Consider the following 23,565-nt stretch of genomic DNA (forward strand, 5'->3'; position numbering starts at 1 on the left):
TCAGGAAAAGAGTGAGGGATCAGCCCAGAACTACACGGGAGGAGCTTGTGAATGATCTCAAGGCAGTTGGGAACACAGTCACCAAACAAATCATTGGTAACATAATATGCCGCCATGGATTGAAATCCTGAAGTACCCGCAAGGTTCTCCTCCTCAAGAAGATACATGTACAGACCCATCTGAAGTTTGCCATTGAACATCTAAATGATTCAGAGAAAGATTGGGAGAAAGTGCTGTGGTCAGATGAGACCAAATTTGTGCTCTTTGGCATTAACTCGACTCACCATGTTTGGGAGAAGAAAAATGCTGACTATGACCCTAAGAACACCATCCTTACAGTCAAGCACGGAGATGGAAACATTATGCTTTGGGGCTGTTTCTCTGCTAAAGGTACAGACTGACTTTGCCGCATTAAGGGGCTAATGAATGGGACCATGCATTGTACAATCTTGGATGAGAACCTTCTTCCCTCATCCAGATCACTAAAGATGGGCCATGGATGGGTCTTCCAGCATGACAATGACCCAAAACATACTGCCAAGGCAACAAAGAGTGGCTCAAGAAGAAGCACATTAAGGTCATGGAGTAGCCTAGCCAGTCTCCAGACCTTAATCTTATAGAAGATTTATGGAGCGAGCTGAGACTTTGAGTTGCCAAGCAACAGCCAAGAAACCTTAAGGATTTAGAGAAGATCTGAAAAGAAGAGTGGACCAAAATCCCTCCTGAGATGTGTTCAAACCTGAAACGTCTTACCTCTGTGCTTGCCAACAACGGTTTCTCCACCAAGCACTAAGTCATGTTTTGCTTGGGGATCAAATACTTATTTTTCTCACTGAACTGAAACTCAATTTCTAACATTTATATCATGTGTTTTTTCTGGATTTTGGGTTGATATTCTGTCTATCATTTAAAATACACCTATGATAAAAATGATAAACCCTTCATTTCTTTGAAAGTGAGCAAACTTACAAAATCTTCAGGGGATCAAGTAATTATTTTCCCCCTCTGTACAAATCTTGCTGAATCTTACCATAGTAGATTATACAAGACCTACATTCTAAATAAACTGAGTGGACTTTTTTTAGTACAAACAGCTGTAAAAATTTCTGCCTAGCATAAACAGTTTATTGATTGTTTACACTTCAAGTTGCTCTTTATAGACAAATCTCAGCAAAATGTAAAAATTCCTTGATACCTGCTTCTATAGGGGCTTCTCTTTTCCAAATCAACCAGTTGTTCGTCCTTAGAATGCCCTTGGTTGTGTGGCTGCTTAATTTAAATTGTGAGATGTAAGGCCAAAGTAGTTTTAGGCACTTGGACACAGCCTGAGAGGTAGAATACATTTTCACCAAGATAGGTAGGAACAGAGTGGCCAGTCACTGTTACCATGTCACCAATCAGTCTTTGTACAATAATTAGAAATCAGCAAAACTGTCATGCAGTTCAGGCAAGGAAAACCAAAATCAATTATTGGAAGTGAAAGTGTGCAAAAATACAAAAGGATAACAATTTGGTACTGCCTAATAGATAACTCTCAAAGACCCAATCTTTGTCAATGCTCTGGAGGTATCCGTGCCCCTTTTCTCAAAAACCACACTGTAGACCAGTTCTTCTCAATCAGTGTTCAAAAGATCCATAAGGTTCTTTCAGATGTTGCTAGGGGTTTCTTGGACAGTGGCAGATTATCTCCTGCCTGAAGGTGTCTCCAAACACAACGTCACATGACAGGACTAGCTGCATAGGACTAAAAGACCCTCTCCCCTCATCTCTGATCATAATCACTAATACCAATGATATTTTAGCTGTCTGTAAGAATGGCCTTTTCTTACTGACCACCAATCTAAGGAGGTTCTTTTTCTACAGGCCATCAATATATAGTTACATAGTTAGTCTGGCAGAAAAAAAGACAAAAGTCCATCCAGTTTAATCATATAAAAAAAAAGTTATAATCCTACATCACAGTTGATCCAGAGGAAGGCAAAAAACCCAGCAAAACATTAGCGAATTTGATCCTGCAGGGGAGAAATTCATTTCTGATCCCCTGAGAGGCAATCAGTTATTCCCTGGATCAACTTTACCTATAAATGTTAGTAACCAGTTATATTCTGTGTATCCAAGAAAGAATCCAGGCCTTTTTTAAAGTAATCCCAGAACCAACTCTTGAGGGAGTTCATTCCACATTTTCACAGCTCCTACTGTGAAGAAAACGTTTTGTGTTTGCAGATTAAATTTCTTTTCCTGCAGACATAAAGAGTGCTCCCTTCTCCACTGTGATGATCTCAGGGTGAATAACTCTACACCAAGGTCACTATATGAACCACTGATGTATTTATACATGTTGATCATATCCCCCCTTAATCTCCTCTTCTCAAGAAAGAATAAATTCAGTTCCTCTAATCTTTCCTCATAGCTGATCTCCTCCATGCTTCTTAACAGTTTGGTTGCCCTTCTCTGTACTTTCAGTTCCCCAATGTTCTTTTTTTGAATTGGTGCCCAAAATTGAATTGCATATTCTAGATGAGGGCATCTTACTAATGATTTGTACCGGGGTAATATGATATCTCTCTCTGGAGACTATACCTCTTTTAATGCAAGAAATAATTTTGCTTGCCATTATTAAGCTTGTGATCTACCAGTACTCCCAGATCCTTCTCCACTATTGATTCCCCCAGTTGTACTCCCCCTAGTATGTATGATGCATGCATATTCTTAGCCCCCAAGTGCATGACCTTACATTTATCAACATTAAACCTCATTTGCCATATAGTTGCCCAATTAAACAGTGCATTGAGGTCGGCTTGTAAGTTGGAAACATCCTGTCAGGACGTTATTCCACTCCACAGTGTCATCTGCAAAGACTGAAATGGTATTTATAATCCCAGACCCTATATTGTTTATAAATATATTAAAAAGTAAGGGTCCAAACACTGAACCTTGGGGTACATCACTGATGACCCTAGAACATTCAGAGTATGAATCATTAACCACTACTCTCTGAATAAGATCTTTTAGCCAGTTTTCTATCCATTTACATACAGATGTTTCCAAGCCCGTAGACTTTACCTTACACATTAGCCGTGTGTGGGGAACTGTGTCAAACGCTTTCGCAAAATCCAAGTACTACGTCCATCTCCTCCCCTTAGTCCATGGTTTTGCTCACCGCCTCATAAAATAAAATCAGATTTGTTTGACAACTTCTGTCTTTCATGAATCCATGCTGTCTGTTGCTTAGAATATTTTTTGTCTGCAAGAACTGTTCTTATCTGTGGTCTTTTATTAAACTCTCCAGTATCTTGACAACTATAGAAGTTAAACTAACAGGTCTATAATTACGTGGTAAAGATTTTGACCCCTTTTTAAATATAGGCACCACATTGGCCTTATGCCAATCCAGTGGCACTATGCCAGTCATTAAAGAGTCCCTAAAAATAAGAAACAATGGCTTTAAAATGACAGAGCTCAATTCTTTAAGGACCCGTGGGTGTATGCCATCTGGTCCAGGTGCTTTATTCACCTTTATGCTGTCTAAATATTTCTGGATCAAATCAATTGTGAGCCAACGTGGATCATCTGAAGCTGTGTCAATACCATGCCCATTATGGACAAGAGCCCCCCCATGCTCCTTTGTATACACAGAATTGAAGAAGGTATTTAATACATTTGCCTTCTCTTTGTCCACAGTCACCCACTCTAGATTATTTTGTAAAGGGCCTACATGCTCAAATCGGACCTTTTTACTATTAATATATTTGAAGAATTTTTTGGGGTTGGTCCTGCTATCTTTTGCAATCTGTCTTTCGTTTTCAATTTTTGCGGCCTTTATTTCATTTTTGCATATTCTGTTATATTCTTTGTAATGTTTAAACGATGATAGCATTCCTTCATTTTTATATTTAACAAAAGCTCTTTTCTTATTATCTATAGCTTTTTTAACTTTGGCTATAAGACAAATAGGTTTGATTTTTAGTCTTTTAAACTTGTTGCCCACGGGAATATATATTTTGCAGTGTGTTCACATACAGTCTATTTGAAGAACTCTCATTTCTGTGTTGTGTTCATTGATGTCAATATTACCTCCCAGTCTAAGTCTTGGAGAACAGCTCTCAGCCTTGGAAAATTAGCTCTCTTAAAATTGAGCAGTTTTATTTTTCCCGTATGTGCTTGTTGTTTACAGCTAACATTAAATGAAATCATGCTATGGTCACTGCTACCCAGATGTTCTTTTATAAGGACATTCGTAATAAGCTCTGCATGGTTTGAGATTACCAGGTCCAGCAGAGCATCATTGCTAGTTGGGGCCTCTATGAACTGTACCGTAAAATTGTCATGTAGTAAGTTTATAAACTTTTGCCCTTTAACTGTTCCTGCAGTACCATTACTCCAGTCAATTTCCAGGTAGTTAAAATCCCCATTATCACTGTCCCAGCCCTTGCAGCTCTTTCGATCTGTGCAAGGAGCTGAGTCTCCACCTCCTCATTAACACTGAGGGGACTATAACAAACTCCAACGATTACCTTTGTAGTACGCACCCCCATGTGCAGTTCCACCCATAATACTTCAGCCTCATCACACTCTCCATCAACTAGGTTCTCTATCACACTCGCTCTGAGATCACTTCTCACATAGAGACAGACACCACCACCTTTCCTATTTACCCTGTCTCTCTGAAAGAGAACATAGCCAGGAATATTAATGGCCCAGTCATGTGAAGAATGAAGCCAAGATTCAGCTAAACCAATTAAACCATAGTTCTATTCATGTACCAAAGCTTCCAACTCACCTATTTTGCTTGGCAGAATTCTGGCATTGGTGAACGAACACTTTAATTCATTGACACCTTGTGCACACATATTTTGCATATTTTTTATTTCCATACAAATGGTACCATTTCCAATTGTTGTTTGTAACATAGGAACCTTCTTATCATCTGCTATAACCCTCCCCCCATCTTTCCCCATTCCACCCACCAATAAGTACTGACCCCTGTCTGATCTGTCTACCCCGTTATAATCTAATTCTCCCCCCTCGATCCTAGTTTAAATACTCCTCCAGCCTCCCCATAAACCTCTCACCCAGCACAGCAGACCCTCTTCCATTTAGGTGCAAACCATTTCTAGCATATAGGTTGCACTCCAATGAAAAGCCAGCTCAGTGCTCTAGAAACTGAAATCCTTCCCTCTTACACCAGGTCTTTAGCCATGCTTTTAGTTCTCTAATCTCCCCCTATCTTTCCGGAGTAGTGCATGGCACAGGTAATATTTCAGAGAATATCACCTTGGAGGTCTTTCCCTTCAACTTGCAGCCTAGTTCTTTAAATTGATTCTTAAAAGAGCTTCCACCTTCCATGTATTCTGTCATTGATTCCAACATAGACCAAGACAGCTGGATCATGCCCAGCACCTCCCAGTAATTTATCAACCCGGTCCACCACATGCTGAACCCTGGCACCAGGGAGACAGCAAACCATTCGGTTGAGGTGATCCTGGTGACAACCTATTCTATCAGTTCTTCTGATTATAGAATCCCTCACTACCACCACCTGTCTAGGCCTTCCTGCACTACCCTCACCCCCCCTCCCAGATGATCTGCACTCCTGGCTGTTAGGGACAACAGTGACCTCCAGGGCTGCCACACCTGAGCTTGCCACCCCCACATCTTCACCCAACTTGGCAAATCTGTTTGGCTGCACAAACCCTTCTTTTTCTGTGAGCCTCTACCACTCCCTCTTGCTACAGTAACCCATCTTCCTACCTGATAATCCTGATTAGCCCCTCCACATCAATCCCATTAGCTACCTGTTCAGGGAGCAGGAGACCCCTTTCAAGGTTGTTGGTTTTGCCCAGTGTTGCAACTTGCACCTCCAGATCTCTAAAGAGAGCTTCCTGTTGCAGCGGTATCCATCCTGGAGCTGCTGCTCCATTGTTGCATACATGCGGCACACTGTGCACTGCACAAATCCTTTACCCTGCTAGCACTCATATCCCAGTTACAATATTAATATTTCTAATAGGAAATATCAGTTGTTACTTACAGGTTAGTAGACTTCTGTTATAATCTCCTGTTTTCAACTCCGTTTTTTTTAACTTCACTTATCAAATATCCGCTTAGTCAAAAGGTCCAGCAAGCAAAATACAGGCAAGCTCAAGAGGACTTTCTACCCATGGACCATTGATCTATGAGGGCTCTTTTCCCACTGGCCATAATTTTTACTGTTTGCTTTTATTTGCATTATGGCCACTATTACAGATCCTATTTTTAGTTAGGGCTTGAATTATATATATTTGATATTTTTTTTGCCCATGAGATGTCCCTAGAGGGGCATGTGTCTTGTTTGGGCACTGAGTGTATAGTTTTCTATCCTTTGCCATTTCTGAAGATGGCCACCATTGACTTTCGGTGATGTGTTTTTGCGGTTTCCTTTGAAAGTTAATTGGCTATTTTATATAAGAGGGATGCTTTTGCGCAACTTCCATGCCCCTGATGACGTCATCTCTGATGAAACGCATTTGGTGGAGCCAGAATCTGTGATGTCACTATGCATACGCATTGCCAAGGATTCTGGGTTTTTGACCAATCTTAATATACCTGCTTGCCAGATTTACACTATGGAAAGTGACATTTTGGATCTTTTACATGGTTGATACTTGAACTAACTCCTGGTCCCTGAGTGTACTGTGGGGAAAAAAACTGCGGTGAGGGTAAGTGAGTAGAGACACCATCCAGGAAGCCACTGAGCTGGGAGAAGTTCGAATTAAACAAGTGCTGTTTGACTTCTCTTCTGAGAGTCTTCTGAGAGTCACTCTGGTAAACCTGAGTGTTTTTTTGGTGGAGGACACAGTGTATTCTCAGATTCATTTATCACAGAAGCAGCTGCCTTTTTTGTCGCATGAGATATATATATATTTATATATATATATATATATATATATATATATGTGTGTGTGTGTGTTTTTCAATCAGTGCTGCACTTATATACTGAGAATAATTTTGTTACACCAGGAAAAGGATAGGGGGATCATTCTGTTAGGAATGATCTGTACTGTGACTTGCTGATTGTAATTATGTACCATGCGCTGCAAATGTATTAACTTGCAGCAGAGTTTCCCAGGATGTGAAAATTAATTAATGGGATCCTCCATGATAAGAAAGCTGCTGTTATGATTTTATTACTGACATATGTACTATAAATTTAAGACTTTGTTCATATAGGGTGTATATAACCACCAGTGGAGGGCCATGTTTACCCTCATAGGGATACACAGGTGTCCTGTGTATCCCCATGCAGGCAGTCCCAATGTGCAATAGCTTTCTGTATTAAGACCAAACACTGATGCTCTCTCCTTGTGCAGGGTGACTGGTCTTGTATTTCCATGCCTTTAGATCATTTCCCCCTGGTGAAGCCACGTGACTGGTGGCACAACGTGTAGGGGAGGGGCTCTGACATCATGACGCTCGATGGTACCATACTGACACCAGCTGGCATAAGAAAAGATCTAGAGGACACATTTCTGAACAAAGCAGTTTTACATACAGACTATATATTATTATTTGAGTGGAGAAGGACCCCAAAGAAGCAAGATATCATCTCTGGCCCATTTAAAGGGACACAAGCGTTATATGACCTTACTTAACGGTTTGGTCATATACTTGACGAGAGAGCACAACTGATGGGGGAGCACGTCCATGAAAGTTTTTTGCACAAAATATTTTATTTCAGAAGCACGGGTTATTATAATTTAAAGTGAAATATGCAAGTTTGAAGAAATCTTATTATGGACTTTCCTGATAATAATATGGACACTGTTATTGGAAATTGACACTGGTTTAATATAAATATTTTTCATTTATTTTTATTTTTTTTCCACTTTCATTCATCTTTATTAATTTTTTCATATTCCATTTAATTGTTTATTTATGGTGATATGCAATATAAGTAATAGCATATGGATGTATAATTTAATTTAGGTATATTATTGATTTAGCACACTAGTATTATTATTATACAGGATTTATATAGCGCCATCAGTCTACGCAGCGCTTTACAATATAGGGGAGACAGTACAATTACAATACATTTCAGTACAGAAGGAATATGAGGGCCTTGCTCGTGGAGCTTACAATCTAAAGGAAGGGGGAGGTGATACAAAAGGTGATAGCTGCAGGGGATGATCTGGTGGAGGTGATTCAAGTACAGTTCTTAGGTGGAGGTGGGGTAGGCTTTCCTGAATAAGTGAGTTTTCAAAGATAGCCTAAAGGCAGACAGGGTGGGGGCATACTGTGGTAGGGAGTTCCAGAGGATGGGAGAGGCTCTGGAGAAGTCCTGGAGGTGAGTGATGAGGGAGCTAGAGAGGAAGATATTTTGGGAGGAGCGGAGTGGGCGATTTGGGCAGTATCTGCGGATGAGGTAGCAGTGTTGTGGATTGCTTTGTAAGCTGTGGTTAGTATTTTGAATTTTATACTTTGGGTTAGTGGAAGCCAGTGAAGGGATTGGCAGAGAGGGGCAGCAGTCGCTGATCGGTTGGTAAGGTGTTTGAGTCTAGCAGCAGCATTCATAATAGACTGAAGGGGGGATAGTCTGTGTAATGGTAGACCAGTGAGGAGGGAGTTGCAGTATGAGGATGTGTTAGGTGCAGGCGATTCACAATTAGCACTTATGTAGGTTTCAATATTCACATAGCAGCTCACAAGCCTTCACTTTTTAATTTTTAAACTTTAGGCCTCATTCACATTGGGAGTATACAGTATGTCACCCATGGAGGGCTGTGTCTACCTTGGGACACAGTAGCTTAATGGACAGAGTCACTGCTTCCAATGTGACATCCATGCGTGGCCCCGGACACATCCAGGATGTGTTCGGGGCCATCTACCCTCACAGATATCACTTTGGGAGCAGCAGCTGTGTCTGTGCATCTAGTGTGTCTCAATTGATAGCAATGGAACTGCCCGCACAGGGATTCATGGAACACCTGTGCATCCCTGTGCAGGTAAATATAGCCCTCCATGGGCACCAAATACTCCCCATGTGAATGAGGCCAAAGCTGAACTCTGGGCCCAGAAATATGAGACCAGTCGCCATACAAAAGGAGAGAGCAGCAGTGTTTGATCCTAATACAGAGGCAAAGTTTCATTCTTGATTACTGCACAGACCTGGAGCAAATACACAAAGCACAACAACATTCAAATAAGAATACACATGCCTCTTGTATTTATACAATATTTGCTCATCCCGGAGTTCAGCTTTAACAAGCTCCTTATAATACCAGTACGTGATTGAATACACGTGTCCTAATTAAAAGATATTTTGAGCAAAGGTTAGAATGCACGATTCTATAAAACACGTGCACATGAATTACAAATTGCTTTATTGTCCCAGAGACCTTGCAGAAAGGTGTTGAGGAAAGCGGTGAGTGAGTCATCTGTTGGTGAAGCTTGAATGTGATATTAAAAATAAATAAATCAACTGATTGAGAAGCTATTACATGGAGAAATGAAGCAGAAATAGGCTGGGCATTCATGTAAGTGGGTAAGTCTGCACCAGCAAGGCTGCATGTTTTAGGATAATGTCATATAAAACTGTTTTCTTCATTTAGAAAAATGCTTGCGTGAATTGCTGTTTCCTAACATTCATTCCACCCCAATTCAATTAAAGAGTTCCACAAATATGGTTTTCTGCTTTTAACCACTTGTTACCAAGCCTATTCTGATACTTCTCTTCTACATGTAAAAACCATCATTTTTTTCCTAGAAAATTATTTAGAACCCCATAACATTATATATATTTTTAAGCAGAGGCCCTACAGAATAAAATGGTGAGTGTTGCAATTTTTTATGTTACACAGTATTTGCGGTGAGTTTTTTTAAACATAAATTTTTTGGAAAAATACACTTTCATGAATTTTAGTGCACGCAAAATCAATATAATACCCATTTTTGTTTGGTAAAATATAAAAGATGATGTTACGAGTATATAGATACCAAACATGTCACAAAATTTAACATTTTAAAACTGCGTACAGTGGAACAGCACAAAACTATGGTACCTAAAAATCTCTACATGCGACTCTTTAACCTCCCTAACGGTATTCCCGAGTGTAGCTTGGGGTAAAATGTCTGTACCAAAAGCGGTAACCCCGAGCTACACTCGGGCTTACCATGCAGCGTTGCATAGAGATTCCCTGCAGCACTTACCTTGTCCTTCGCTCCCGCGATGTGTCTCCTGCAGCGTCCCCGGCCATCTCCTCCGGCTGATGCCGGCATCCGGCTCCTGTGTTCCAGTCCCTGTGACGTCGGCACGTACGGGCGCCGCCGCCGGCGGGAAATTTGAAAATTTAAAAAAATTTTAATTTTTTTCAAAACGATTTTACATAGTAAAACATTGCTGTTTCAACCCATTTCACATACATTTTGTCCCTAGTGCTCTGTCCTGTCCCCTGTCTGCATTTTGAATGTTCTTTCTGCCTGGAAACTTAGAAAAGTCCATGGCATCCAAAAGTATCCCTTTAGGTCAAAAGCGGGTTTAGATCAGCTAGAGAACAGCGATAGTAAATCAGAACCACTTGCAGAATTGAGTGATAATGATTCGTGGAGAAATTCGTCATCAGACACTGAAAACAATTTTGCGACTTTGCTCAGTGATGTGCGAACTTGGCGCTCTATTTCAAATTTCAGTGTTTTTGGTTTGATTATATTATTGAATTAAATGTAATATTATTATATTATTATTTTTTATGATTATTTATTAAATTATAATTTATGATTTCGTGTTTCAAATTTTATCATACCCGGGATGTTTAATAGACTCTTGTTCGGACAGATTTCAGTGAGTTATTCCTAAATATTACAGCCTACAATAAAAAAACTACATATTTCCATGCAAAATAATGGTACCGCTTTCAGCACCAAAAATCTGAAATAATCATACTGCTAGGGAGGTTAAATGCCTTTACAGGTTACCAATTTAGAGTTACACAGAAGATCTGGAGCAAGAATTATTGCTCTTGCTCTGACGTTCATCATGATACCTCATATGTGTGGTGCGATTGCCGTTTACGTATGCGTGCTGAATGCTTTTTTGCACAAGCATGGGAGGATGTGGGCGCTTTAAAAAATGTTTTTTATTATTTTATTTATTTTTTAAATTTTTACACTGGCTCTTTATTTTTTTAGCACTTTTATTGCTGTCATAGGGAATGTAAACATCTCTTGTGACAACAATCAGCAGTGACGGTGACAGTGGTCGATCTCATCTGATGCTTGTACAAACTAGTAATTGCTTATAAACAAAAGACCATAATCAGGAAGTGTTAAATTAGTGTCCACTTCCAGTTCCTAATACCATGGAGGTGACCGGAGATGATCTGGTCTCTGAAAACCTCAGCTTTAGTGCCAGGCTCCTCAATTGCACAGGAGAGCCCAGAGATTAGCAATCCAGCTGCTAATTAGGTGCTAGGATGGCTTTTACATTAAGCTTCCTAGTGGTAATCCTGAGTGTGACTCGGGGTTAATTTTCAGTACCAAAAGCGGTAACCCCGAGCCACACTCGGGATTACTCTTTAGTGCTTCTCCTGCTTTCCCCCTGATCCTTACCTTGTCCTGCGATCCCCCGATGTCCTCCCATTGTGTCCTCCAGCCGATGCCAGCATCTGTCTTCTGGGTTCCGTTCCCCGCGAGCGTTGCGACGCAGGAGGGCGGAACTGGAAGGAAATTCAAAAAAGTTAAAATGTGACATACACACAATACATTGTAATCTGTTAGGATTACATTACTGTATCAAACCATGTCACCTAAAGTTTGTCCCCAGTGCTTTGTCCAGTGCCCTGCCTGTGCTTTTACTTTCTGCCTGGAAACTTGAGAACGTCCATGGCATAAGCAACCCTGTTGCTTTGTTGAAAAATGAGAATGAGAGCCAGTCAGGCAGGAGGCAGTGAATCCTACTTTTTTAGATGCAGCATAGTTTAACACAATTCACCACATTGTGCTGCGGTAAATAGAACTTAAAGATATTTTAATAGAATTCCAACAGTAAACAGCGCAATGAGCTAATTGCCTGATATTTTGACACTCTTGTGAGCATTTTATTGGAATTTTTTAATAAAGTGGTGTCAAAGGTGATGCACTTTACCAAGTTCAGCTTAACCCTTTTACCATCCCCATTGTAATGGCAGTGCAGGCATGTAAACAAACTTCTGGCTTCTAGACACTGATAATTTTCTTGTAAGAGTGAGTCCTGGGCTCACCTGTCCCTTGCTAGGTGCCAGGGAGCTCCATACTGGGTTTCTGGGGGGAGAACAGTGGGAGATCAGTGACATCCATTCAATGATCTCCCCTGGAATCCAATGACCAAGCCTGGAAGGACTCAGTTCTAAGCACTTCCTGGTACAGACCTGTTATCTGAATAATCATGTTGCTGTTTGAGTTTATCTCATAAAATATACATTTGACAGTAAAAGTGTTCATTTTTTCTTTTAATATATAGCTATTTGGGTACACATGTCAGCATGGATGTCACATCACTACCTTAAACTCAATCTTTCAAAAACTGAGCTTGTAATATTTCCTCCTCCCCAATCCCCCACTCACGACTTTACCATTAAGATCAACAGCACAACCATTGGTCCTTCTCCTCATGCCAGGGTGCTAGGCGTAATCCTAGACTCTGACCTCTCCTTTGGGCCCCACATCCATTCACTGGCTAAATCCTGCCGCCTCAACCTCTGGAACATTTCCAAAATCTGCCCCTTCCTGACCAATGACACCACAAATCAACGTATTCATGCCTTGGTTATATCCCGCCTCACTGGTCTACCGTTACACAGGCTATCCCCCCTTCAGCCTATTATGAATGCTGCTGCTAGACTCATACACCTTACCAACTGATCAGCGACTGCTGCCTCTCTCTGCCAATCCCTCCACTGGCTTCCACTAACCCAATGTATAAAATTCAAAATACTAATCATAGCTTACAAAGCCATCCACAACACTGCCCTTAGCTACATCACCAACCTCATCCACAGATACTGCCCAAATCGCCCACTCCACTCCTCCCATGATATCCTCTTCTCTAGCTCCCTCATCACCTCCTCCCACACTCGCCTCCAGGACATCTCCAGAGCCTCTCCTATCCTCTGGTACTCCCTACCACAGCATGTCCGGTTAGCCCCCACCCTGTCTGCCTTTAGGCGATCTTTGAAAACTCACTTCTTCAGGGAAGCCTACCCCACCTCTACCTAAGAACTGTACTTGAATCACCTCCAACAGATCATCCCCTGCAGCTATCACCTTTTGTATCATCTCTTCCTTTAGATTGTAAGCTCCACGGGCAGGGCCCTCCTATTCCTTCTGTACTGAAATGTATTGTAATTGTATATATATATATATATATATATATATATATATATATATGTATGTTATATATTGCAGCTTGCAAGTCCTTAAAGTTGACTTTCCCTCTACTGAACAACTTAACTTCCCTGCATTCAACCCCCCATCCATGAACTACAAACGCTATTCTTTTTTTTCCACCATTATTATTTTATCTTCTGCTCAAATGTTTTTATCCTTTTTGGCTATTGTCTCTATTAGTTGAATGTTCTTTAAATGTTCCTAAGACTATTTTCTGTTGGGATCGTATGTTAGGGAATGTTACATTTGTCCTGTGAAAGGCAACAAGTAGAAACTGACATTTTCCACATATTTCAAACATTACAGGTATTATTTGTGACTTTCAGGTGATTGCTGAGACATTCACACTAAATTGTTAATAAGAAGACCCCATGCATTGCTTTTTTTTAGTGTACACACTAGTTTCTATTCACTTTCTCATTGGCGCTGACAGGGTTACTAATTGAAATGTTGTGAAAGAAGCTTACATGCGACATTTTGCAAGAGACAAATCAGTTTTCCTTGAATTTGTTGAGAAAGTGTTAATTGCTATTGATGTCTACAAATAAAGATGGATGGAACACAGGATGCTTCATGGAAAAGATCCACAGGTCGTACACAATGTCCTCACTGATAAAAGCAAACAGGGCTTAAAGACAACTTGGAGAATAAAGGTCTGTACCTATGCTAGTAACTACTTGATATGCAGTTATTCTAAAGTTAATAAACAAAAAACAAATTCTAAAAACTTACAGTTTTCACATATAAAGCTGAATTCTATGCAGATACAGTATACTGTAAAAGGCACATCTTTATGCAGTTCTGTAACACATCATAGTTACATAGTTAGTCTGGCTGAAAAAAAGACAAAAGTCCATCCAGTTCAACCATAGAAAAAAAAGATATAATCCTATTCCCACAGTTGATCCAGAGGAAGGCGAAAAATGCTCAGCAAAGCATGATCCAAATTTTTCCTGCTGGGAAAAAAAATTCCTTCCTGATCCCCCGAGAGGCAATTCGATATTCCCTGGATCCAGTTTACCTATAAATGTTAGTATCCAGTTATATTCTGTGTATCTAAGAAAGATTCAAGGCCTTTTTTGAAGCAATCTACTGAGCTGGCCAGAACCAACTCTTGAGGGGGTCTATTCCACATTTTCACAGCTCTCACTGTGAAGAAACCTTTCCGTGTTTGGAGATTACATTTCTTTTCCTCCAGATGTAAAGAGTGTCCCCTTGTCCTCTGTGATGACCTCAGGGTGAATAGCTCTACACCAAGTTCACTATATGAACCACTGATGTATTTATACATGTTGATCATATCCCCCCTTAATCTCCTCTTCTCAAGAGAGAATAAATTCAGTTCCTCTAATCTTTCCTCATAGCTGAGCTCTTCCATGTCTCTTATCAGTTTGGTTGCCCTTCTCTGTACTTTCTCCAGTTCCCCAATGTTCTTTTTGTGAATTGGTGCCCAAAACTGAACTGCATATTCCAGATGAGGTGTTACTAATGATTTGTACCGGGGTAATATGATATATCTCTCTCTGGAGTCTATACCTCTTTTAATACAGGAGAGGATTTTGGTACCTAAGCTGTTTTTGAAATTAAAATTACAGCAGACAAAAATCAGGTTCCTTTACCCACCATACAGGACTGTGCTTCAGAACTGAAAGAACAAGAATGTATATATATCTGTATTTCCGTGAAAGGGTTAAAGTTCAGACTGAATACTTTTACTGTTGCTATCATAACTATTACAGAGGCGGTAACACCAGCATGTAAACAAACTCCTGGCCACTATAGCAGCCAGGAGTTTGTTTACCTTTTTATTATCCGTTTCCGGCTTTCTTGTAGCTTAAAACTTGAAGTTCGAAGCTTGAAGATTCTCAACAAGCAAAATCCCATTGATGTCAGTGGCCCCTGTTCGTGCTCAGAATTTTGCTTGCTGAACATCTTCTAGCTTCAAGCTACAAAACACTGAGCCATAGAAGTGTGTCCTGGGCACACCTGTCTCTCCTATGTACCCAGAACCTCCATGGTGGATGGATGCATTCAATGATCTCCCTTAGGAAGTATGAGCCTGGAGGAGCTCAGCTCTAAACACTTCTTGGTTCAAAGCTGTTAAATCCAGTCACCATGGCTTGAAAAAATATGATAGAGCACATTCTGCAGGGATGGTATTAGTCGGTCCATTTGACCAATAATGTTTCCCTAACCACTTGCCCTCCAGAGGCTTTACCTCCCTTCCTGGCCATTTTACAGCGCTGCGTTACTTTAACTGACAATTGCACGGTCATGCAATGCTATACATAAATTAAACACACACAGGTCTTATTACACACAGGTCTCTCCCCTATCAGAGTTACTCAGCGATTGCTGGGTGCCAGCTGGGAAGCTCCAGCACCATAGCGGTACGGGTAGGATGAAGTGTTTTCCCCCCTACCCATAAATGCAAATCATGCACAGTATATCATAAATTTAAGGAAGTCACGAGACCACGTGACGTAACGCGTAGGCACGCTAAGACGTAACTTCCGGTATCCGAAGTGTCGCACTTCCGGTGCGGGACGCCATTTTCCTGGTTATCAGGAAGCTCAAACACATGTGTGCAGTTTGCCCATATAGGGACAGAAGAATCGCTGTACAAACGAATGTGAGTTACCTTTTGTTATTTCTTCAATTAAACCCTGGCTATTGGAAATACTACACTATGGAGGATCTTTGTTTTTGACTCACTATTGTGTGAGAGAGAGTTTGCAGAGAATCGCTGGTGAGGATCCTATGAGGCACAGCAGTGGAGGTGTGGAGGAGGCCAAATAGGAGGAATATCAGAGAGGTACCAAACCAGGATTCTTGAGGATCCAGAGTGATCGTAAAGGCTTGTGGGCCCTTAGGGGTCACTGGAAGGAGGTGAGCGGGCATTGCAGCTGAAGTGGAAAGAGTGTGGTTTTTTCACGAGTGGCACTTGATATATAAAGACACATTGCATGTATTTAAATATCACTTGGAGTATATTCGTTTGGATTTGAACATCGGACGTTGAATTAAGTTGAAGTGGCACCATCACATGTTATTAATTGATATTCTTTTGAAGCGGCACTATCACATTATTTATATGTTTATTTAATTAATGCAATAGGAGTTTGTATTGATTTTGGGGATTTGGAATATATATATATGTAGTAAGTGGCATATAAGAACACTGAGAGGATTATAGTATTTATCACTAAGTCAATATATTGGATTTCAATATTTTGTGTATTTTTAGCGCTACACTAATTTAAATTTATGATTTATAATTGAGAACTGTTTTGGGTATCAGTTTGAGTGTCAGCGGCTTTAAAGTAGGAGGGGATCCCATAGAAGCGCAGGAGGATTTATAATAAGAATCATGTACAGTATATATACGTGATTTTGTGCAGCCCAGTAGCAGTAGTTCAACTATAGGGCAGTGGGCAAGTGGTTAAAGAGAATCTGTCTGCTACTCTCTGCTACCACATGGGGGGCTATTAACTCCCTTGTGATGGCATTAAAGTTAAAAACATGCTTAAAAAGTTAAATTTTAATAAAATAAACTATTTTCTGCACTATAATTCATTTGAGAGTATTTTTTACTGAAATTATATGTAGAGCACATATTTTTTATTGTGACATAAAAAAGTGTAACTGCTGCATTTTTTTATAGGGTCTCTGCTTTCAAAATGTTTTGGGGTTTTAGATGAGTTTTCATGTAAAAAAAATGTGTATTTTAGTATGTGTGCACAAAATGAAAAAAAATGGTTCTGAAAAGAAAAGGGTTAAAGTAGTCGTAAAGGCTCAAGGTTTTTTACCTTCATGCATTCTATGTATCATATGTGTGCAGCAGCCCCTCCAGCCCCCCCTAACACTTACCAGAGCCCCATCGCAATCCAGCAGTGTGCACAAGAGCCTTGGATCTCTGGAGACTCTCCATCCTCATTGGCTGAGACAGCACCGGGAGCCAGTGAGCCAATGAGGAGTGAGAGGTGACACGGAACGGACATGCAGATCAGCAGTTCAAGAGCGAGCCTGCTTCAGTGCCCCTATAGCAAGCTGTTTGCTCTGGGGGCACTTGGCATAACACAAGTATAACGTTTGCTATTTAAAAAAATTACTTTAATATCACTTTAAGGATGACAAAATTCATAAAATGGGTTGAAAACTTAAAGAAAAACAGGGTGAAATCAATCTCCTGTACTATAAAATTTTTGTCAATTATACGAGTTCTTCAAAAAGTTTCCGCACTTTTTTTTTAAACATATACAGTATATAAAGGTGGATACTTTTTGAAGACACCTTGTATTATATTCATATTGCAAGCAAGCATTTAATACAGGATGCACCCATGACCTTTAATTTGCAAAGCATACTGTGATTTCTGTAATAGGAAACCACAACATTTACTACATGCCTGTGTAGTCCTCTTTTGGGGGGGGTTATGAGTAATGGCCCTCCTTAAACAAGATATTGCCCATGTAGATGGTTTTCCCCATCAAAACAGGCACAGTCAAAATAAAACTGATCCACCTAGCTCTCTCATCAGTAGTGCTGCCGATTAGGCCCCAAAGCTTAGCCTTTGGCTCTTCATTGGCCCTTCAGATCATCTCACCCAGCTCTCCTTTCAGACTTTACTTGCAGCACCCTGCTGCATGGGTCCACACCCTGCCCTCTCAATAGGTAATCTCCTTGCACCTGTCTGAAGCCCTCCTGTCTCCTAGCCTGAGACCTTCTGGCTTTCGGGTGGAGTGTACCTCCTGTTCCCTCAACAAAGCAGACCTGTCTCTTGAATGGAGCACATTCGTCTCCTAACAGGAGCCCAGAGCTAAGTCCAAGCCTATCATTATAAGGGATGTGTGCACCTGGACATACACTCTGCTAGTCTTAAGTAAGACTTGGACACTGAGTTTGAGATTTCTTCCCTCACAAAGCACTTTTAAATTTCCAAACTACAGAGTCTAATCTGGGAATACCAAAATCCATAAAAAGATGTAAACACAGTTTTCTCTTCTCATAATCATAACTCTGTATATGTGCAAACTCTGTGCCCTTTCTGCAACCATTTTCATAGTGCTCACAGTTGCAGGGCCTAGCACTGACACAATAGTAAAAATTAAAGATACCAACAGATGAATGTTGCAGCAAATTCCAGTTGCAGGGGCACCTGGGATTGATCTTGGCGTCAAAGACCTGAAGACAGAATCAGTGATGATGGTGAGGTCAAACTGGCCTGGAATGTAGCTTCTCACAATGGAAACAGTGGTCTGATACTGGAACTCAGAGTCAGCCTATCTACTCTGTGTCCTAGTCCTTAGTAACTTCTAACCTACTATGCATCTGGACCTCTAACTACATATGGGCCGTTGGATGCCTAACTTGGTTTTAACCTATGCTGGTTATCGAGCCCTGAGCTAAAACTATCTATAAAAGCCCACCCCAGAAGGGACAAAGTTAGCTAAAATAACAGGGACTGCATATCAACTTTATTGCAATAAACAGGTTCACCTACTACTATAAAGGTGACCACTACATTTGTATACTGTTTCAGAGACTCAGCCATCTGGTATAGTACATGTGAGATAACCACAAGCGGGAAGATCTTCTGTCACCAGTCTTAGACTTCTGGTCTGTTAATTGGTTACTGAAAGTGCAGAAGCAAACTGATGAAGTTATTCCTTTACTCACTCTTCTGTCTTCTTTTGCCAGCATGCTGTTTGTAAAACATTTCTTGTAGTATGCATTCTTTCCCAGACTGAGCTCTGCTGTATAAGAGATTGCAAGAGGCTAAGGCCAAGTCAAATTTAGGTGCTTACATCAGTTGCAGTAAAAAAAAAAAATGTACCTATGAATGTCACAATATACAGAATTGGTACAATATTTCAGAAAAGCTCAACCTTTTTTAATTAAAAATCAGTCACTGGGCTCCAGAAAGATGAGTTTGCCTAGGTGGAGATGATGTCATCACTGTGCTGCAGTCAGGAGGAGGCCTTTCCTTAGCCTTCTCTCCCCCCAGAGTTCAGATGCAGCATTGTAACTTTATAGCTAGTCACAAGGACTAATCTGTGTCAGACATTTGTGAGCACAGTCAAGAACTGCTCAGGCACCAAGATTTTTTCTCTGAGCCAGAAAAAAGTAGATGCTGAACCTGAATGATATCTGAACAAAGGACCAAAAAAAAAAAACCCTAAATGAACATAACAAAAAAGCCCAGGAGATTTGTGATTGCAGCGGGGTGGAGAGGGAAAGAGTTAACAGTGGACAGTTCTTTCTTGAAGCAGTCTGTTAGCTTTGATAAAGAAGAGGGGAGGTGAAGGGAGGACCAGGGAAGTGCCTTGCCATCCTAGGCTACGGGACTGTGTGTTTCTACTTCTATTGATGGGGAGACACAACTCTAGTCCTTGCATGCAAGGGTGGCTCCCTTCTGTGTTGTAACAGAAAGGAGCCACCCTGAAGTCCGAAACCTGAGGCAGTGGTCATGACACCAGCTTAAACTGGTACATAGGCAGAGATTAAAATATAAGAAGCTGCTTACTCGAAAGGAGGTTAAAGCTGCAGAAAATGCTTAAAAACGCAGGGTTTGTTGTTATTTTAATGTGATCAATAGAGGAGGAAAATTCAAAAAGGAAGTCATAAAGAGATCTTAATGATGTTTTTCATCTAATTGCATGTTTGGACTCAATTAGATGTCACCCCAAGAAACACTCTTATGTGAGGACTTACTCTTATCTTATCTGAGTGGTTACTATGGTTCTTCACTTAGATTCCCCTATGTGCAGCTATGACAACATAATTTGATGCCTTGCTAATTGGAATTATATGCATGTTGACCATATACTCACTCTCTAAGTTGCATGTACAACTGCTGACTATATGACTGATACAGCAGTATTGCAATATTCTTTTTTGAGGGGTTCTCATCTCTGCTCCTGGTATCCTTGCACCCACCAATGCATGTAGGGGAGCTCTGGGTCTCATGTGTGGTGCGTTTCGATAACACAAGTAACTTTTGTTACTTGATATACTTGACACTCTCCTGACGAAGCGGTCTGTGATACACATAGAGATACCTTCATTTCACTGGCCTATTGGGATCAATTATCAAAAGTCTACATCTCTTTATTTAACAGCTATGCTGAAATCCAAACTGTGATAAATGTGGTGATAATAATTGGTCAGTGGGGTATATGAGGTGTAATGTCCAGCATTAATATAAACTCAGCAGTGAACATGTGCAAACTGAAATTCCAAATTTATATAAATTATAACTTTTTTTATTTGTTAATATTGTAGAACAAATGTGATGTATTTTTCTGTACTACTTTCTATTGGTCAATAGTTCAACATCTTGGTTCTTGCTGAAAGTAATTTCATACTGCTTCAATTGGCACACATATTTGAGCTGATTGAATCCTCAGCTCTCTGCCCTTCCCTGTTTGTTGCAGATTTTGCCATCTGCTTATCAACACGTTCTAAAAGTAACCATTCCTCCCAGAGTTACCTTTAAATGGACATGCATGTATCATGCATGATGTACTGACTAAGAATTATTTGTGATCTCATATAAACATTGGTCCATATGAGCGATGCAATATTCAAGCGAATAATTTTAAGCATATTTTATTATTTATTTTCTTCAAATAAAGCAGTTTTGTTAACCGTCATTGAGATGAGTGTTGACCTTTGATGTCTCAGGTCTGGTGAAATGAGAGCTCTGTATTTTGACCTCAATTAAACTAAGTAGAAGTCATGAATACAAAATGTGGTTTCTCCATGGCAATGTGTATATTGTCTGCCGGTGATGGTGTGGTGGGCCCTGTACTCTCAAGAGAGAAGGATAGTTTTGAACCCACTGCCAAAATTCATAAATGTCTCTAGCTAACACGGAAAATAAACAATAAATGTAAAATTATAAAAACAAATGAGAAAGGGAAATATATTAAAAAAGAAAACTACACTCAATCCACAACTCAAAACCCAATTTGTTTCCCACCCAACACCTTTTGAGAAGTTATGTATTGAGAGACCATCATATTTAAAGTGATTGTAAACCCTTACCTTATAAAACAACACATGCAGTTTAAAATACAAATTTGTGATATAAAAGACATTATACATACCTTTTTTCCCTTTGTTATAAGTGCTCACATTCTCTCTGTCCTCAGTTGCATGGAGAGGTGGGGGAGGAAAAACAGCAGGACGCTGAACTTCCCAATGAATGGCTGTGCAGGGGGGGAAGCATGTCAGGACACGTATGAGGAGAGCACACTGAGTTCCAAGCACAGCTAGAGAACTGACCAATGTGTGCTCTCCTGCTTAGCATGGTCAGTTTTTCATAGAAAAGCAGAGTGACTGGCAGGAACCACAGGGATTTCATACAAGTGACACAATACAAAGAGAATAAGATACTTTTTCATACAAGTACATGGTACAGCAGGCACATATCAGGAATATGAAATGTTGGGTTTACATATTTTTAATCTTGAATATTAACCAACTTCTAATTACCTCCTTCCAGTGATTCCCCATGCTATTTGCCTACAAATTTCATAGAGAATTATGCTTAGAAGACTGGGACATAATATGTTTCTCAGCCTATAACCTACAAGGAAAATTAATTTAAAATACATTACCTCTAATATAATGCCCCTGCTTTTAACATACTCTCAACCCCACCTTTGAAAGTTGTTGCTGAGACCTGTCCAAATATACATAATGGCATAATGTTGATTCCCCCCTCCACTAATTACAGCAACCTCAGGTACCTCTCAGACTAGGCACCTTTTTTCCAGGGCTCTCACAATACCCACATGTCCAGGAGCACCAAAAGTTTGGTTCTGCACTTGCTGAAAGTGGCAAGTTGTTTAATCGTGTTTTAGTCACTGCTGGCCCATGGACAAACCAGACTTGACTTACATTTGTCTGGCCTCTAGAATATAATGCAATGACAATCAGAGAATGAGAACAATGAAGACAAACCAGATGACTACATATTTCTGAAAAAAAAAACATTTTAGATATAGCTGTATTGATTGTATAATATCTCAAAACTTGAGAAACTCACTACGTAAAGGATTATATTCGCAACCAAATGTCCTTTTATAACCTATGTTTCTGATTCATGTTGAGATGCTTTGGAATGTTTAGCATAAATATCCTATTATGAAGCAGGTTTATTTTAAAATCCACTTTTTTCTCAGTACTTACCAGACTAGGAAAACTGAGCTGGAAACAGCCATTTTCCAACCAGCCCATGCATCCAAGAGCACCAAGTTGCAGGCTTCTCAGACAGGTAATTGCTAAGATTCTGGTGTCTATAATTTAGTAATAACACTTATACATTTTATGGTATTACGTAGAAGCTGTTATTATCCTTTCAGTGATGAAGTTTGTAGTTTATTGTAGAAGTGTCATGGTTAAGACCTTCTCTGGTCCTATATACCTTCAGGGTGTTTGTAAAACAGCCTGAAAAATAGAGTCGCACTTTAAAGATCCCTGAGGCTCCTGTATATCAGCTCAGCTTAGCTACTGAGAACCTTGATGTCCCACCAGGGGCGGACTGACAACTTATGGGGCCCCCGGGAAATAGGGAATCATGGGGCCCCTGTGTCCTTGCCCAAACTCAAAAAAGCCTATGGAAAAGGTACCAGGGGCATCTCATGGGGCCCCCTATTGACCCCGGGCCCTCGGGCAGTGCCCAAGTTTCCAAATGGTCAGTCCACCCCTGTGTCCCACATTTTTGAAACCCTAATATGCTAATATAAACCAACCTTCCTGGCTCATGCACCACACTATTGGCCCATCGCTATGAAGGATGGCCTCACTGGCCAATAATGTGAGACAGGAAATTAGAGGGGACAGGATCAGTTTCTGAGCTGGAGAGAGGGTAATGGTTAGCATCAAACTCAGAAGCAAATAAATGAAGTATGCTTTCAGGAGATGTCCAGGAAAATAGATTGCATTTGAGATGTGTTTAAGATGCTTTTGATTACAATAAATTGTTTGGGTAAAGGTCAGAATTTCATACTCAATTAAAGTATGATGCAAATAAAAATGTTAGCATTGCCTTCCAAATCTATTTAAAGCACTTAACTGAACCAAGTCAAAATGAAAAAAAAATGTCCTTAAACCCTAATAGTATGAAAACTTGAATGGAAAGGAATTTGTGCCTTT

Source organism: Staurois parvus, unplaced genomic scaffold (genome assembly GCF_062004578.1).
Source record: "Staurois parvus isolate SC_StPar_1 unplaced genomic scaffold, SC_StPar_1.0 ptg001472l, whole genome shotgun sequence".
NCBI classification, from domain to species: domain Eukaryota; kingdom Metazoa; phylum Chordata; class Amphibia; order Anura; family Ranidae; genus Staurois; species Staurois parvus.